The sequence below is a fragment of the Marmota flaviventris genome, chromosome 10 (genome assembly GCF_047511675.1).
Source record: "Marmota flaviventris isolate mMarFla1 chromosome 10, mMarFla1.hap1, whole genome shotgun sequence".
NCBI classification, from domain to species: Eukaryota; Metazoa; Chordata; class Mammalia; order Rodentia; family Sciuridae; genus Marmota; species Marmota flaviventris.
This window is the reverse complement of record NC_092507.1, coordinates 116,412,318-116,430,309: the sequence shown is the minus strand read 5'-3', so window position 1 is coordinate 116,430,309 and position 17,992 is coordinate 116,412,318. Positions and strand designations below refer to the sequence as shown.

General features: G+C 37.7%; 1 pseudogene; it reads left to right on the top strand.

Moving 5' to 3' along the window:
- The first annotated feature begins 10,445 nt into the window (after positions 1 to 10,445).
- LOC114079116 (T-cell surface glycoprotein CD1a-like) lies at positions 10,446 to 12,886 on the top strand (annotated as a pseudogene).
- The last annotated feature ends 5,106 nt before the right edge of the window (positions 12,887 to 17,992 follow it).

Genomic DNA, 17,992 nt, shown 5'->3' with positions numbered 1-17,992 from the left:
ACCTCTACTCTCACCTGTATTGTTTTAAGAAAACAGAAAGGGGGAACTGTGGTGAGCCGTTCTAATTAGACCGTGGTCGCCATTACAAGATGGCGCTGGCTCCGCTGTGGTCTGTAACAAACAACTCCTTATTTGGGAGAGTTGGCGCATGGTTTTTCACCACCCTATGAGAAAGCTCCACGTGGCAGCTTTGCATTGGGGCTTGAGATGCTTTATTAAGGCTGGGAGGGGCATCCGAGGGTTAGAAGAAGAAATATCAAGGACCTGAATAAACTGCTGAAAGAAGATTCCTGAGTTGCGTCTTCCTTGCGGGCAAGGGGTCGCGACACAGATTTAATGCAATTCCAAACAAAATCTCAATGGCATTCCTCATAGAAATAGAAAAAGCAATCATGAAATTCATCTGTAAAAGTAAGATACCCAGAATAGCTAAAGCAATTCTAAGCAGGAAGAGTTAAGCAGGTGGTATTGCTATACAGACCTTAAATAATACTACAGAGTAATAGTAACAAAAACAGCATGGTTTGGCACCAAAACAGGCCAGAAGACCAATGGTACAGAATAGATGACATAGAGACTAACCCACAAAATTACAACTATCTTATATTAGACAAAGGTGCCAAAAACATGCACTAGAGAAAAGATAGCATCTTCAACAAATGGTGCTGGGAAAACTGGAAATCCATGTGCAACAAAATGAAAATTAAACCCCTATCTCTCACCAAACACAAACTTAACTCAAAATGGATCAAGGACCTATGAATTAAATCAGAAACTCTGCGTCTAATAGAAGAAAAATTAGGCCCTGATCTTCATCACATGGGATTAGGCCCCAATTTTCTTAATAAGGCACCTATAGTGCAAGAATTAAAACCAAGAATCAATAAATGGGATGGAATCAAACTAAAAAGTTTCTTTTCAGCAAAAGAAACAATCTGGTAAGGTGAACAGAGAGCCTACATACTGGGAGCAAATATTTACCCCTCACACTTCAGATGAAGCACTAATCTCTAGGGTATATAAAGAACTTAAATAGCTAAACACTAAGGAAAAAAAAAAAACTCAATTACGAAATGGGCTAAGGACCTAAACAGACACTTCTCAGAAGAGAATATACAATCAATAAATAAATATATGAAAAAAATGCTCATCATCTCTAACAATCAGAAATGCAAATCAAAACCACTCTAAGATATCATCTCACTCCAGTCAGAATGGCATCTATTAAGAAGACAAACAACAATAAGTGTTGGTGAGGATATGGGGAAAATTTACACTCATATATTGCTGGTGGGACTGCAAATTGGTGCAGCCAATTTGGAAAGCAGTATGGAGATTCCTTGGAAAACTGGGTATGGAACCATCATTTGACCCAGCTATTCCTCTCCTTGTACTATACCCAGAGGACTTAAAAACAGCCTATTACAGGGACACAGCCACATCAATGTTTATAGCAGCACAATTCACAATAGCTAAACTGTGGAGCCAACCTAGATGTCCTTCAGTGGAAGAATGGTTAAAAAATGTGGCATATATACACAATGGAATTTTACTCAGCAATAAAAGACAATAAAATCATGGCATTTGCAGGTAAATGGATAGCATTGGAGAAGATAATGCTAAGTGAAGTCAGCCAATGCCAAAAAAAACAAATACCAAATGTTTTCTGTGATATAGGGAGGTTGACTCATCATGGGATAGGGAGGAATATCATGGGTGGAATAGATGAATTCAAGATAGGGAAGAGGGTTGGGAGGAAAAGGGAGGGAGTAGGGGAGTAATAAGGATGGTGGAATGTGATGGACATCATGATGCAAAGTACATGTATGAAGATTGAATTGGATGTCAACATACTTTATATACAAACAGAAATACAAAAAAGCATGATATTTATGTGTATTAAGAATTGTAATGCAAGAAAATAAATAAATAATGTTAGATTAGGTAGAGGGAAGTGAAAGGAGGGAAAGGCAGGGGATGTGGGGGTAAGCAAAATACTATAATAAAACAGACATTATTACTGTTAGTATGTATGTGACTGTATGACCAATGTGATTCTATAATATGTATCCTCAGAAAAATGAGGAATTATATCCCATCTATGTATGATACATCAAAGTATATAAGTGCATTCTACTGTCATGTATAACTAATTAAAACAAATTAAAAAAAGAAAAATTAAGAAAAAAATGTCATTGATATTTTACTAGGAACTGGATTTAATCTGTATAAAGCTTTTGGCAATATGGTGATTTTGATATATTAATTCTGCCTATCCAGGAACATGGGAGATTTTTCCAACTTCTAAGGTTTCTTCAATATATTTCTTTAGTGTTCTGTAATTTTCATTGTAGAGGTCTTTCAGCTATTTTTTTAGATTTATTCCCAAGTTGTGTTTTTTTTTTTTTTTGAGGCTATTGTGAATGGGTAGTTGGCCTAATTTCTCTTTCAGTAAATTTACCACTGATGTATAGAAATCCGTTTGATTTATGGGAGTTGATTTTATGTCTTGCTACTTTGCTTAATATATTTATTAGTTCTAGAAGTTTTATGGTGGAATTTTTTTTTATCTTCTAAATATAGAATCACGTCATCAGCAAACAGTGATCATTTGAGTTCTTCTTTACCTATTTGTATCACTTTAATTTCTTTTTTTTTCTAATTGCTGTGGCTAGAGTTTCAAGGATGGTGTTGAACACAAGTGGTTAAAGAGGACATTCTTGTTTTGTTCCAGTTTTTAGTAGGAATGCTTTCAATTTTTTTCTCAATTTAGGATGTTGCTGGCTTTGGGTTAAGTATGTATACCTTTTACAATGTTGAGGTATATCATACTATCCCTAGTTTTTCTAGTGTTTTGAACATGATGGTGTGCTGTATTTTGGCATATGCTTTTTCTGCATTTACTGAGATGATTATATGATTCTTGTATATAAATCTATTAATATGATGAATTACATTTATTGATTTCTGTATGTTGAACCAACCTCACATCCCTGAAATGAACCCCATTTGATCATGGTGCACTATCTTTTCAATATTTTTTTGTATGCAATTTGCCAGAATTTTATTGAAAATTTTTGGATCTATGTTCATCAGGGATATTGGTCTGAAGTTTTCTTTCCTTGATATGTCTTTATCTGGTTTTGATATCGGGGTGATATTAGCCTCATATAATGAATTCGGAAGGGTTCCCTCCTTTTCTGTTTCATGGAATACTTTGAGGAGTATTGGTGTTAATTCTTCTTTGAAAGTCTTGTAAAACTCAGCTGAGAATCCATCTGGTACTGGGATTTTCTTGGTTGGTAAGCTTTTGATGATGTTTTCTATTTCCTTACTTGAAATTGATCTGTTTAAGTCATTTATTACCTCCTCATTCAGTTTAGGTATTTCATATGTCTCTAGAAATTTGTTGATGTCTTCAATATTTTCTATTCTTTTGGAATATAAATTTTCAAAATAGTTTCTAATTATATTCTGTATTTCAGACATGTCCATTGTGATATTTACTTCTTCATCTTAGTAATTTGAGTTTTCTCTCTTTTTCTCTTCTTTAGCATGGCCAGGGGTTTATCTACGTTTTCAAAAAACAACTTTTTGTTTTGTCAATTTTTTTCCAATTCTTTCTTTCTTTCTCTCTTTCTCTCTCTCTCTTTCTTTCTCTCTTTCTCTTTCTTTCTTTCTTCAATTTCATTGATTTCAGCTCCAAATTTAATTATTTCCTTGCTTTTATTGCTTTTGGTGTTAATTTGTTCGTCTTTTACTAGGGCTTTCAGATGTAGTGGTAGGTTATTTATTTGTTGACTTTTTATTCTTTTAATAAATGTGCTCAGTGCAATAAGCATTCCTGTTAGTACTGCCTTCATAGTGTCCCAGAGATTTTCATATTTTATATCAGTGTTCTCATTTACCTGTAAGAATTTTTTATATCATCTTCGATTTCTTCTACTATCCAGTTACATTCAATAGTGTATTATTTAGTCTCCATTTGTTACAGTTGGTGGTATTTTCAATTTTATCATTGATTTCTAATTTCATTCCTTTGTGGTCTTATAGAATGCATGGTGTTATTGTTTTTATTTTTTATTTTATTTTTTAAATTTTTGGTATTTACTAAGAGTTGCTTTGTGGCATAAGACATGGTGTATTTTAGAATGGGAGCCTCATTCTGCTGAAAAGAAAGTATATTTTCTCATTGATGGATAAAATTTTCTATATATGTCTGTTATGTCTAAATTATTGATTGTAGTATTTAGATCTATAGGTTTTTTTCTTAGTTTTTGTTTGGAAAATATGTCCAGTAGTGAGATAGTTTTGTTAAAAATAACCCAGTATTATTGTACTGTGGTCTATTTGACTCTTGAAATTGAGAAGGATTTATTTGATGTACATAGATGCTTCATTGTTTGGGAAATAAATATTTATAACTGTTATGTTCTGCTTATATATAATTCCCTTAAGAATTATAAAATGTTCTTCTTTGTATCTTATGATTAACTTTAGTTTGAAATCTACTTTATATGAGATGAGAATGGAAACCCTTTCTTGTTTATACAATCCATATGAGTGATAAGTTTATTTTCATGTTTTTACCTTCAGCCTGTGGTTGTCTTTGCTCATGATGTAAGTCTCTTGAAGGCAGCACATTGTTGCTTGCTTCTTAATCCAATCTGTAGGTCTATGTCTTTTGATTGATGAATTTAGGCTGTTCACATTCAAGATTATTATTGAGATATGATTATGTATTTCCTATCATTTTGATTTATTTCTGGTTTTTGATTTGTCTTAGTTTCTCAATTGGTTGAATGTCCCTTTAGTATAGGTTTTAATTTTGTTTTTCACTTCAAACTCATAGAATATTTTGTTGAGAATGTTCTGTAGTGTAGGCTTTCTAGTTGTGAATTCTTTTAATTTTTGTTTATCATGGAAGATTTTAATTTTATCTTTAAGTCTGAAATAATTTTTCTGTGTATTCCTTTCATGGTTGGCATCTGTTTTATTTCAGAGCTTGAAATACATTATTCCAGGACCTCCTAGCTTTGAGGGTTTGGGTTGAGAAATCAGTTGAGATTCACATCAATGTTCATAGCAGCTTAATTCAAAATAGGTAAACTGTTTAACCAACCTACATGCCCTACAACAGGTGCATGGATAAAGTAAGTCTGCTATATATACACAATGGCATATTAATCAGCCTTAAAGAAGAACAAAAATCAGATATTTTGTGGTCTGATAGAATATTGCAGATAAATGGATGGAGTTGGAGAATATGATGTTTAGCCAAATAAGCCAATCCCCCCACCAAAAAAAGAGTATATGTTTTATCTAACATATGGATGTAGATCCATAATTAGAGAGGAGGGGAAAGGGAAGAATGGAGGAACTTTGGATTGGGAAGAGGGGTGTGAGAGCAGATGAGGTGATATGGGGATGGGAAAGATGGTGGAATGACAGAGGCATAATTACCCTTTGTACATGTATGAGATTGCACAAATGGTGTGACTCTCCATTTTAGAGAACCAGAGAAATGAAGAATAGTGTTCCATTTGTGTACAATGAGTCAAATGCATTCTGCTCTCATGTATAACTAATTAGAACAAATAAAAAAGTTAAAAATAAAATTCCCATATGACTATATTGGAATTTTTAATTGATATATATATATATATATATATATATATATATATATATATATATATATATATATTGATATCTATATCATATATATATATATTGATATATATTGATATATATCAATTATATATATATCACACATACATACATACCGGGATTTAAACCCAAGACAGTATACTACTGAACCACTTTTTAATTTTATTTCTTTAGAGACAGAATCTCAGAATCTCATTATTGCCCAGGATGACCTCATATATTCATACCTGCTTCCTCAGTTCATAAGTATCTGGAATCAATGGTGGGAGCTGCCTCACCCAGCTAGGCTTTCTATCTTTCAATGCCTTTTCCATTTTCCATAGCCTTTATATCTGCATTGAATTACAAAAAAAAAAAAAAAAAAAAAAAAACAAACAAACAAACAAACAAAAAAACTTTTCAGATCTCATGTTTCAAAAGTATTTCAAAATTATTTCAATTTCTTTTGTTTAACACACCTTTTAAATTTTTATGTAATCATAGCAATAAAAGTTATTTTAGAAGTTAAATTTGCTTTACCAATGTGCCATTATTTTATTTTTTAAATTATTTACTTTCTTTTCATCTATGATTTTCTTCATAACTTTCAGCATTTCAAATATAATTTCCTATCTGTTTGATTAAACTAAACTGTTTATTTTGTCTGATGACTTCCATTCATGGTGGATTATTTCCATCTCTGTCCTCTAGTTTTGGACTGTAGCTAATGCTAAAAAAGGCCTTTGTGTGTGTATCCTGCACAGCTTGTTTGAGGGCGTTCCCTTGTTCAACTTTGCTTTAAATTTTACCAGGTTTCATAGAGTTGTTAAACATTTGCATTTACTTTTTTGTTATTATGCATTTTATTCCGGGATCATGCAAGTAGATATTTGTTAACTCTAACTCAGACCAGTGATTTGTATTTCTCAGAACGTGAAAAGCAAAAGCAACTAGCATTCAGCAAAAATGTAGTTAGCTTCCTTTCCTTTATACTTGGATGGATGTTTTTCTAGATTATTCCATCATAGAATTGAGCATACAGAAGAAGCCTGCATTCCAACTTCAACATTTTTTGCCCACTAAGACCCTATCTTCAGACCCACAAGACCAGAGTAGGGGACCACTAGGGAACTGGGGTGTAACAATATCTTGTGTACACTGATGCCAGATGATATTTTCCCCTCCAGTTTTACATTTCTTTGCTTTTTTTCCCAAAAGAAATCCCCTTATTACATTGTAAATGCAGCTATGTGTTTGAAACAATTTAAAATATAGTCTCTCATTTCTGGGTGTTTTCTACTATCATGTCTTGTTAAGCTATGTCCTGGGTCACCTCGACAGACACAACTGCATTACTATGTGTGCTGACTTCACACAGAGGATTTTCAGGGTTGTGTGATGAATTATTGTTCTAGGTTTGGAAAGGGAGCCAAGGAGGAAGGACTGAGGTTAGACTGAATGAATATGAGTAAGAGAACAGAGATGAGACCCTGGGAGCTGAGATGGAATCTAAGTGAAGAATGAGATTAAAGGTAAGTGAAGAAGCAGGAGGGAGAAGAAAGGAGAGAGAAGCAGAGGTGGGAGAGAGGACACTCAGATGAGAAGAGATGGGAGGACAGAAAGTCACATAGAAGGTCAGACTCACAAGGGATGATAGTTAATATTCAGTTCTTTCTAGTCATTTTATATACAAGGACATTGAGACCAGAGTAATTCAATGCAGGTGTCCCATTCAGGAGATCACCATGAAGCTCAGGCTGAATGTCCTTTTACTGCAAGAAATTTGGTGTAAGAGAAAAAAATACACAAGCCCTATGTAGGGAAGTCAGAAGGTCAAGAGAGAAACTTGAGGAGGGGGAAAGGAGAAGCCCAGTACAGGCAGGAAGGGTGACAGGCCATGGGATTCTCAGGAGGGAAGCTGAGGTTTGTGTTGGTGAGGTGGGAGCCGTCAGATGGCAAATGAGATTTTGTAGGGAGGGGAGTTCATGTCTGGGTCTGAGGAAAGCTGTGTGGGGAAGGAGAATATCAGGAGTTGTAGTGGTGTGCAGAGGAGCAACAGTGAGACATTTTAGGAAGAGCTTAAGCATGCTTGTTCCCTAAGCAACAAAGATTCAAGAAGAGGAATCCTGAGGAAAGGGCTTGTGACAAAGAGAAGAATCCTGGATGCCCCTGGGATAGCAGAGGTGCTGGGCTGAGTTCCATTTGGCCTACAACTTTTTCACTGGATTTTCCTCATGTTTTCCTGTGACCAGGGAGCATACCACTGTCCATGATCTGTATAACCTCTCATTTCCTCTGTCAAATATTTTTTTTCCTTTTTGTGGTCCTTGTCACTTCCCACCTATTTTGTTTCTTGACTTTCTCCTACAGTGTTGCTCTTTCTCAGCTCCCTCAGCTCTCAGCATCCCCCAGGCAGCTCCCAATGGTCTCCATCCTTTCCTTTGTCCTCCTCAGACCTTGTCTTTCACCCTCCATAGCTGAGACCTCCCTCAGGGGTGCAGTGGACTGGGGAGCTGCAGATCCTCAGTGGGACTCTGACCCAACCACCAGCTGCTACCTGCATCCCTGATCAGGGGGAAAGTTGAGTGGAATTAACATTGAATTCTTCTTCCACTCCCTTTATATTTAAGTGCATAAATCCCTTGATAGGAACTAACTGAGTGTAACTGTGGGCTGGTAGGTGTGGCTGGGGAAGTGGGTTCCTGGGACATGTCTTTGGGGTATATATTTTGTGCTTGATGAGTAGAGCTCTCTCTCTCTCTTTGCTTCTGGGTATTCGTGTCGAGAGCTGCTTTCCTCTGCCACACTCTTCTACCATGATGTCCTGCCTCACCTTGGCCCCTGAGTAGTCAAGATGGCCACATGTGGACTAAAAGCTCTGAAACAGAGACCCAAAATAAACTTTTCATTCTTAAAATTGTTCTTCTCAGGTCCTTTTGTCACAGAAGTAAAAATGCTCACTAAACCACCTCTTTCTCTTTCTCCTGCATCTGTTATATCCTTTGTTTCTCTTATTAACTCACAACATTTTGGTCCCAGAACCTCATTCCTTATTTAGTTAATTTTTGTCCCTCTCTTATGTACCGTACCCCCAAACCAACTATCTTCTCCTTGCTTTCCATACCTCACACTCACGAGCAGCAGTCTTATGTTTTTTTATGATCCAGGGTAAAATGAAAATGTGGAGACTTGTCCTAGTCATTCTGGCAGCAATCACAGCATGCCATAGACAGGGTGGCTTATAACCACTAGAAAATTACTTTTTATGGAGTCTTGAAAGTTCAAAATTAAGGTAGATTTGTTTTATAGTGGGACCTGCATTTGGTTAATCAAAGGCATCTTCAGAATATTTCTTCACGTGGTGGAAATGTAATTTGGTCTCTCTGGGATCCCTATTATAAGGCACTAATCTCATTTCTGAGGGCTGAGACTGCATGACCTCATTACTTCCCAGAGGCCCCATATCCTAATATTATCCACTGGGTGGTCAGGATCCCAATATATGAACTTGGGAAGACATAAAGATTTAGATCATAGCAGGTTTGTGTTCAAAAGGTAAGGGAGGGAGTGCTTTTAAAGGCGCTAAAATACAAAACTTCTGCATTTCTATGGAAGGTTATGCATCTGTGTTTTTATTTAGTTTCTTAATGTTACATCTCTTGGGCACAGGGATACTATTAGGATTATTGTAGGAACTCTTAGGCATCTTGGGGGGCTCACTCCATGATGACATGCAATGATCCTTACTGCTGCTAGACTGTATGGGATAGTTAATATCTCTTTCCCCAAACAGTCCCCCCAACACTTGGCACATGAGTAACCACTGAGAAATTGGAATCAAATTACTTGGAGATGCATGTGATGGAACAAGAGTGGGCAAGAGGCTCACCCTGACCAGTTACAAAACAACTTGGTTCAGGCTGTGCATGGGATATTTGCACTTATGTTCTGCCCACATACTGTTGGATGCATGTCATATTCTCCCTTTGTGCCTGTAAGGTATGAAATAATGGCAGAGGCTGATGGCAGAATTGGCCAAACCTGCCCCTACAATGAGACCTGGTCACTGCAGTGGTGGCGGGATGGAGATGGAGAGGCAGAGTATAGAGTTACCAAGGTCCCAGAGACTGTGGAGCAGGTAAAAAAGTACTGACCATGCAGGCAAGGTTGTGGGGGGAAGAACCCTTCATAAGCTGGGGATGGACCTATGAGCTCCCATGCAAATTTCATTGAACTTCATTTATGAAACACAAATTCAATAAAATTCCTATAAAATTCAAGGTAGGATTACAGAGAACTAAATGTGTTACTAGGTTGGCTGCATGCCTCACAGAGCCAGCCCTGGATACATGATCCACAGACTCAGTAGGTGATACTGTTTCAGAGGGCAATAATATGGGCTTCTGAAAAAGAAAATAAAGTAACCAGTGATGTCAGATATATGAATGAGGTGGAGTGGTGGGTGGTGTAGGAAAGAGAACACATGGGGGAATAATTCAAATTTATTACAATAAGAGAAACGCTTAAGATCCTGGGTTCCATATCCAGCAATAAAAGAAGTGTCCCTAGTGGTAAGGTGACTTTTCAGTGCTACACAAGACTTGTTCCATAGCAGTTGAACTAGGGAAAAATGAACAGGATGGATGTTTGTAACAATGAGAGAAGTTGGAAGACTGGGCAGAGAGTCAGAATATTTGGGGAAATGGAAAACTGAGTAGGTGCTCAGGGATTTGAAAGGGAACAGATTTTCTCTGTTTCAGGCAGAAAAGTTGTGTGTTTTTGGTTAAAGAAGTCAGAAGAGAGGTCTGTGGGGTAGATTTATTTAGAACAGAAATCAAAGGACGACTTCTCTGAGAGAAAGAAGTAGCATCTGCAAGGGCCATGCTGTTTCTGCTACTCCTCTTGCTCGCTGCTCTCTTACCAGGCAGTGTCAATGAAGGTTGTAAGAACTGGGGCAACTAACCAGATGGGTGTGTGTGTGCATGTGTGTGTGTGTGTATGTATGTGTGTGTGTGTATGTGGTGATGGTAGTTTCCCCTGCACATAGTTGGAGAGAACCAAGCTGGCCCCATTCTGTGTGTTCTTACTTAAGCCCTCTGTGCTCTCATGGAGGCTGTTGGTAGAGCATGGGACCCTGGGGGCCAGCAGATGTCCGCTAAGGTAACGGTAGCTCTCCACTTTTCCAGATTCTGAGTCTTACCACTCTGACACCTACTTTCCCAATTCTCTCCCTCCAAAATGTTTCATTTCTGCCTATTTTATCTGTTCTTTTGCTTCAGGATTGGAGGAGCCTGTCTTCTATCATCTCATGCAGACATAATCCTTTCACGACCATTCCTGGGTACATGTGGGCTCAGGCTGGTTGGGAGAGCTGCAGACTCACAGATGGAACAGCAGCTCTAATACCATCATTTACCTGTATCCCTGGTCCAGGGGCAACTTCATTAATAATGAGTTGATAGATCTGGAAAAGTTTTTCCATGTACACTTCGGTGACCATCAGGAATTTTACATTTTTCAATTAATGTTTAAAGGTGAGTTCCCTTTCCTTGCTGGGAGAATAAATTGATGAGGAGTGGGACATCTCAGTGAACTCTTATTCCTCAGGGAAACAGCCTACTCTGCTCTGAATCTTACTCCACTCTCTTCAGAATAAAACTGCAATCACACTCTCGGCACGTGCAATAAACACAACCAGATTCTTCAAAAACTTTAGTTTTTGCTACTTATTAACTGCTCTCTCATTGGCTGCAGGGCTGTGTTTTATTATCTCCCCTCAGAGGCATCCTGTGGCCACACTACTCCCCAGTTTTTAATTCAGCTTCTTCATTCTTTGTTTGACTCCTTACAGTGTAGTTTTCTTTCCCATTTAATCTCTTCAGTCATCCCTGTCTGAACTGTCATAGTGACCATGGATACATTCACCCAAGTTTGTTAAGTCTCAGCTCTCTCGCATTAAGTCCTTCACCCTCACACCATCACTATGACCTTTGAACAATTCCCTCCCTTCTTCATGTTATCATCTCTTCCTCCACTTCCAGCTCCTACTAGTTCCCCTTTCTGTGAATCTCTGAACAGACCACACTGGGGTCCATCACTTAAACTCCCCAAACACCCTTCAGTTTTATAGTCTTTTGCTTCCACTCATTCCATTTCCTCCCTTTTCTTTTTTTCTCCTCTAAATCAATACTCTTTTTCTCCAGATCCCTTTCATCTACAGGTGACAGCAGGCTGTGAACTACACTCTGGGAAGTCCTGGGTAGGCTCCGTGCATGTAGCTATCCAAGGATATGATTTCCTGAGCTTCCAGAATAAAACATGGTCACCATCTCCAAAGGGTGGAAGAAAGGCCCAGAAAGTCTGTGAAATACTCAATGTGAACCAAGCCTACACAAATAGGATACATACGCTCCTCAGTGACACCTTCCCACGTTTCACCTTGGGTCTTCTTGATGCAGGGGAGGCTCATCTCCAGCAACAAGGTCAGTCTTGTACCTAAATTTCCAAGAATTTTTTCTGTTTTGAAGTCAAATTTAGGATAAAAAGAGTTGAGGAATCCGAGTGACATTTCCAGAAGGGGGAAGTATATATTCATGTAGTCTCATGGGGAGTTCTGAACCTCTTAGTCTATGTTAGAGTCTGTGTGGATGTCTTTTCTGTCTTTTGCAGTGAAGCCTGAGACCTGGCTGTCCAGTGGCCCCAATCCTGGGCCTGGCCATCTGCTGCTGGTGTGCCACGTGTCCGGCTTCTACCCAAAGACTGTGTAGGTGATGTGGATGTGAGGGGAACAGGAGCAGCAGGGCACTCAGAGAGGTGACATCCTGCCCAATGCTGATGGGACGTGGTATCTCCAAGCAACCCTGGATGTGGCAGCTGGGGAGGCAGCTGGCCTGGCCTGCAGGGTGAAGCACAGAAGCCTAGGAGGGCAGCACCTCGTCCTCTACTGGGGTGGTAAGAGTGGGACCCAGGCTGGAGATGGTTGGATATCTTCTAGCAGAGCATGAGGACCAGGTTAAAAATTGGGATTGATAAATTTCCTATCAAAAAAGAAGAAAAATATATAATTCAAAGAATGGAAGAATTTAAAATAAGGAATCTGTAGATGCAGATTCAAACAACATCCTGGTGTCCACTTGAATCTGCAGCACCTCCTAGTGCCCTGGGCTGGATCCTCTTGGCTGTGATAGTGACCCTGGCTCTTCTGACAGGTCTTGGATTTTGGTTTAGGAAATGCTGGTGAGTTCTTTGTATCCATCTTTCCTGTTCGTCCCTCCTCCCCAATGCTCTTCCCTTCTTTTTAATCTTTGTTTTCACTTTTTCTTCTCCTCCCAGCCCTATTCCAGTTTTCTCCTCTGTTGTCACCTCCACCTTATGAATGTCTGTTATTTTTTTGTTCACTTAGGACACACTGTGAAGCTACCTGCAGTGCTGTCCCTTTGAAGTGAGGACCCAGCTACCCAGCTGCCCAGTGTACCCATGAACACTGTGTGGTGATAATATCACTTCAACTCTCCTTGTTAAAACTTTGCAATTCATTTCTGCTCTGTGATCATTTACCAATATATGCTCAATGTAATCTTGTAGGATTTGTTGTTCTGACCCAGCTTCTGTGGGTTAAACTCTGAATGGAACAGAATGTTAGCGGTGTCAGCCTGGTTAGATGTAATGGATCATCAGATGTATTTCAGGTGTCACGTCCTGCAGAGGTCCTTCCTTGATCCACAGTGGTCCCCGCTTCTGTTTAAATCACTAACAGAAGGGATGAGGATACAGAAATGCCATGACACCAAGCCAATTGACAACTCCTTTGGAAAAATTGTATCACCGGTGATACCATCAGCAAAGATACGCCAGCACTACCACAATTCGCTGCACCAACAGATAGTTCACAATGCATACAAGTTATACATAGTCCAGGCAAGTTCTGCAAGCAGTTCAAAGCAGAAGAATCTATCAATGTGTCCATTTCTTCCCAAAGTAAATTGACTCCTTGATTGAGCATTACTTGTTGAGTTATTATTCATTGATGCATCAGTTTATACAGTTTACTGTGATAGCTATCAAAGAAGCTATAGTTTGGTTTTATCTTTGTCTTCACTGGTACTGGGATGAAGATAGGAGTTCTGGCTATGATGCTAAAAAGAAATTATGTAACATTACATTATCCTGAACAGAATTATTAAATATAATGAAAAGGAAAGGTGAAAGTAAACAAACAGGTCTGTTAACCTCCTTATTTGTACACATATTAAAACAATCCTCAACAGCTGTCTACCCAATTTAAATTAAACCATTAAAATCCATTTTTTTATGAGGGCTCCTCATATATGATATATGAACATACGCACACACAGACATACAACACAAAACACAAAAGTGTGCACACATAACATACAACACATAAGACAATAGTAAAGTCCTTGTAGCTTTACACAGGCGAAATCTTTATTGCAATGTTTAAAAAGTCCACAGTCCAAAAATAAAACTGATCAGAAAACCATTACCTTAGGTCTCTATGAGCTCAAAAAATAAAATAGAACTTTATGATGTGGAAAAATGCAATAATAAAATAGATATTGAAAAAAGCATCCTGGTTAATCACTGTCACAGATGTAAGAATAGCCAAGCTGGAGCTCTGGATATCAGCTGTTATGGATTTGAGTCAAATCATCTTCTTTTTGGTCTGTAGAAATCACTTTGGTTAGTCTATCTGGAATCCAAATCGGCTGCTGTTCTCCCTGTGGAAACACACAAACAGAACCCCGACTCCAGACAATCACTGGGTCAGGACCTTTCCATTGTCCTGTTAGAATATCCTTTCAAAGTACCTTAGGCTTATGTACATTTTTTTGGACACATATGCCTTTCCACAACACTGAGTCTTGATTAATCCAAATTTTAAAAGTTTAGAGTAAAAAGGGTTATTTTAAGTTTATCTTTGGGGGACATATACCCCTTTCCAATTCTCTCTTTTTGCTTTAATAAGTACGTTTTAATAGTTTGATGAGCTCTTTCAACTACGCCTTGTCCCTGAGGATTGTATGGAATTCCTGTTATGTGAGTAATGCCAAATGATGAGCAAAATTGTTTAAAAGAGGTAGAAGTATAACCAGGACCATTATCTGTTTTTAACTGTTTTGGAACACCCACAGTGGCAAAATTTTGTACGCAATGAGCTATAATATCTTTAATTTTTTCTCCAGTATGAAGGGAGCCCATCAAAAATCCGGAAGAAGTATCAACTGTAACATGCAAATATTTTAATTTTCCAAATTCTGGCAAGTGTATGACATCCATCTGCCAAATATGGTTAGGTATCAGTCCTCTAGGATTGACTCCAAGATTAACTTGTGGTAAAAAGGTCACACAATTTTGACATTGTTTTATTATTTGTCTAGCTTGTTCCTTAGTTATTTTAAAATGCTTTTGTAAAGTATTAGCATTGACATGGAACTTTTTATGAAAATTTGTAGCTTCTTCTAGTGTAGAGAAAATATGTATGTCATGTGTAGTTTTATCTGCTAAATCATTGCCCAAACTAAGGGCTCCAGGCAATCCTGTATGTGCCCTGATATGTCCTATAAAGAATGGATCTTTTCTGTCCCAGATTAGACTTTGTATAGTGGAAAACAAAGAGAAAACAGTAGAGGAAGGGAAAAACCTACCAGCATCTTCAAGGAATACTATAGCATTAACTATATACTGACTATCAGAAAATAAATTAAATACAGAATCTTTAAACATCACAAAAGCTTGTAATAGTGCATTAAGCTCTACCTTTTGAGCTGATTGTTGGGTACTAAAAATGTAAAAGTTTGATCAGGGGTAACTACTGCTTCTGTAACATTATTTGACCCATCAGTGAATATATTTGGAGCATTCATGATAGGTGTTTTTCTTGTCATTTTTGGAAAAATTACAGATGCGATGACCAAAAAGATAACAAAAGATTAGATGGTAAGTGGTTATCAAATGAAACATTAGATTTGCACATGATTATTTCCCAAGTATTTAATTCATTAGCTAACTCATCAATATGATCCATAGTATATGGAGTAATAATTTTGGGGGGAGAAATTCCAAACACTCCCTTTGCTTCTTTTATTCTTTTGAGTATTAATTGTCCTACAGCCTCAGGATACCTAGTATGAATAATGTTAGGAGAATAAGATAAATGTAACCATAATAATGGACCTTCTTGCCAAAATACTCCTTTAGGAATATTTTTTTTGTTGGTAGTACAATAAATAATAAAGGCAAACTTATATTAATCCTATCCATTGCATATTTTCCATATATGTTTCAATGATTTTTAATGCCTTTCTTGCTTCAGGCATTAACATTTGGGGTGAATTTGGATCTGATGGACCTTTTAGGATATCAAATAAAGGTCCCAACTCTCCTGTTAGTATGCCTAGATAAGGCCTTATCCAATTTATGTCTCCTAATAACTTTTGCAATTCATTAAGTGATTTGAGTTGATCTACTCATATTTGAATTTTTGGTGGATGGACCATGGTTGAGGATAATAGAGCTCCTAAATAATTAATTGGAAAATTTAATTGTACTTTATCTATTGCTGTCTCTAGATTATAATTTTTTAATAAGTTTGTAAATGTGGCATAACATTTTAGCAATGTGTTTTTATCTTTGTGTGCTAATAATACATCATCCATATAGTGAAATATTTGTAGTTAAGGATTTTGATTTCTAAGTGGCTGAATTACTTTGTTAACATAAATTTGACACATAGTTGGGCTGTTTGCCATCCCTTGAGGGAGTACTTTCCATTCATATCTCTGATCAGGACCTTCATGATTCAGTGCAGGGATAGTAAATGCAAAACCTGGACTATCCTCAGGATGAATTGGAATTGAAAAAAAAAAAAAACAATCTTTAATATCTATAACTAAAACACATCAGGTTTTTGGCAAAGCAGACAATTGAGGAATCCCTGATTGAGCAGGTCCCATAATAACCTTTTCACTATTAATGGCTCTTAAATCTTGCAATAATCTCCATTTACCAGATTTCTTTTTGATGACAAAAATGGGAGTATTATGGGGAGATACAGAAGGTTGTATATGTCCCTCCACTAATTGTTGTTTGACCAGGTCATGGGCTTCTTGTATCTTTTCTTTAGTCAGGGGAAGTTGAGGAACCCATACTGGCCTTTCTGATTTCCATGTAATTTTTATTGTCTCAGTGACCCCTCCTGAAAACCCAATCCGTGTCTGTCTGTTCCTTGATCTATTTGAATTGGTGCTGCTATACCTTGTTCTTGTTCTCCTAATCTTTTTCCTTTCCTAAAACCTTGTCTAGCCATAATAGTGGACGCATTTGAATTGATGTTATTTGTTAATGTTAGTCCTAACTGATCTAAGACATCTCATCCCCATAAATTTACAGGAAGATGATCCAATACATATGGCTGTGTAGTTCCCTTACATCCTTCAGGATCTTTCCAATCTAATACCATCACACTTCTATGGAGATTTGTCGCCACTCCTAGGCCTTGAAGCATTTGAGTGGCTTGTTGTAATGGCCAATGTTTTGGCCATTCTTGACAAGAGATGATGCTAAGGTCTGCACCTGTATCCAGTAGCCCATTAAATTCATGTCCTTGAATATTCAGTTTTAGCATGGGGCAAGAATCTAAATTTAAAGAAAGCATAGCCCAATCTATACCTGTGGAGCCTAATCCCCTGGAACCTCTTTCTACAGTATGACTGGAAAATTTATCATGTAGGCTGGGTATTATTAATAACTGTGCTATTCTGTCTACTGGTGAAATTACTGATATACCCCTTGGAGAACTGGCTATAATTTTTATTTCACCTTCATAATTGGGATCAATTACCCCAGGACTTATCATAAGTCCTTTTAGAGTAGAAGAACTGTGTTCCAGTAATAAGCCTACTGTTCCTTGGGGAAGAGGCCCTTTTACCCCTGTGGGAATGATTTGAACTCCCATCTCTGTAGTTAGTACTGCTCTGGTGGAGGTGCAGATGTCCAATCCTGCACTTCCTCTGGTTTGTCTAGTGAGCGATCTAATGGATAATGTGTCCTGGGCACTACCCTGATGGTGTTGCTGGGTTCCTCCAGTGTCCCATATATTTGTGGTCATGGGCCCCGGAGCATTGGGCCCCCCTGTCCATTTTTTGGCCAATGAGCATAACTGCAGAGGAGCCAATCAGCTGGAAGTTTGCTGGGGCCACTTCAGCTGTGGCTCTCAACAGTTATGGATTACATTTATTGATTTTCATATGGTAAACCAACTTTTCTTCTCTGGGATGAAGCCTACTTGATCTTGTTGAATGATTTTTCTTATTCAATTTTCCAGAAT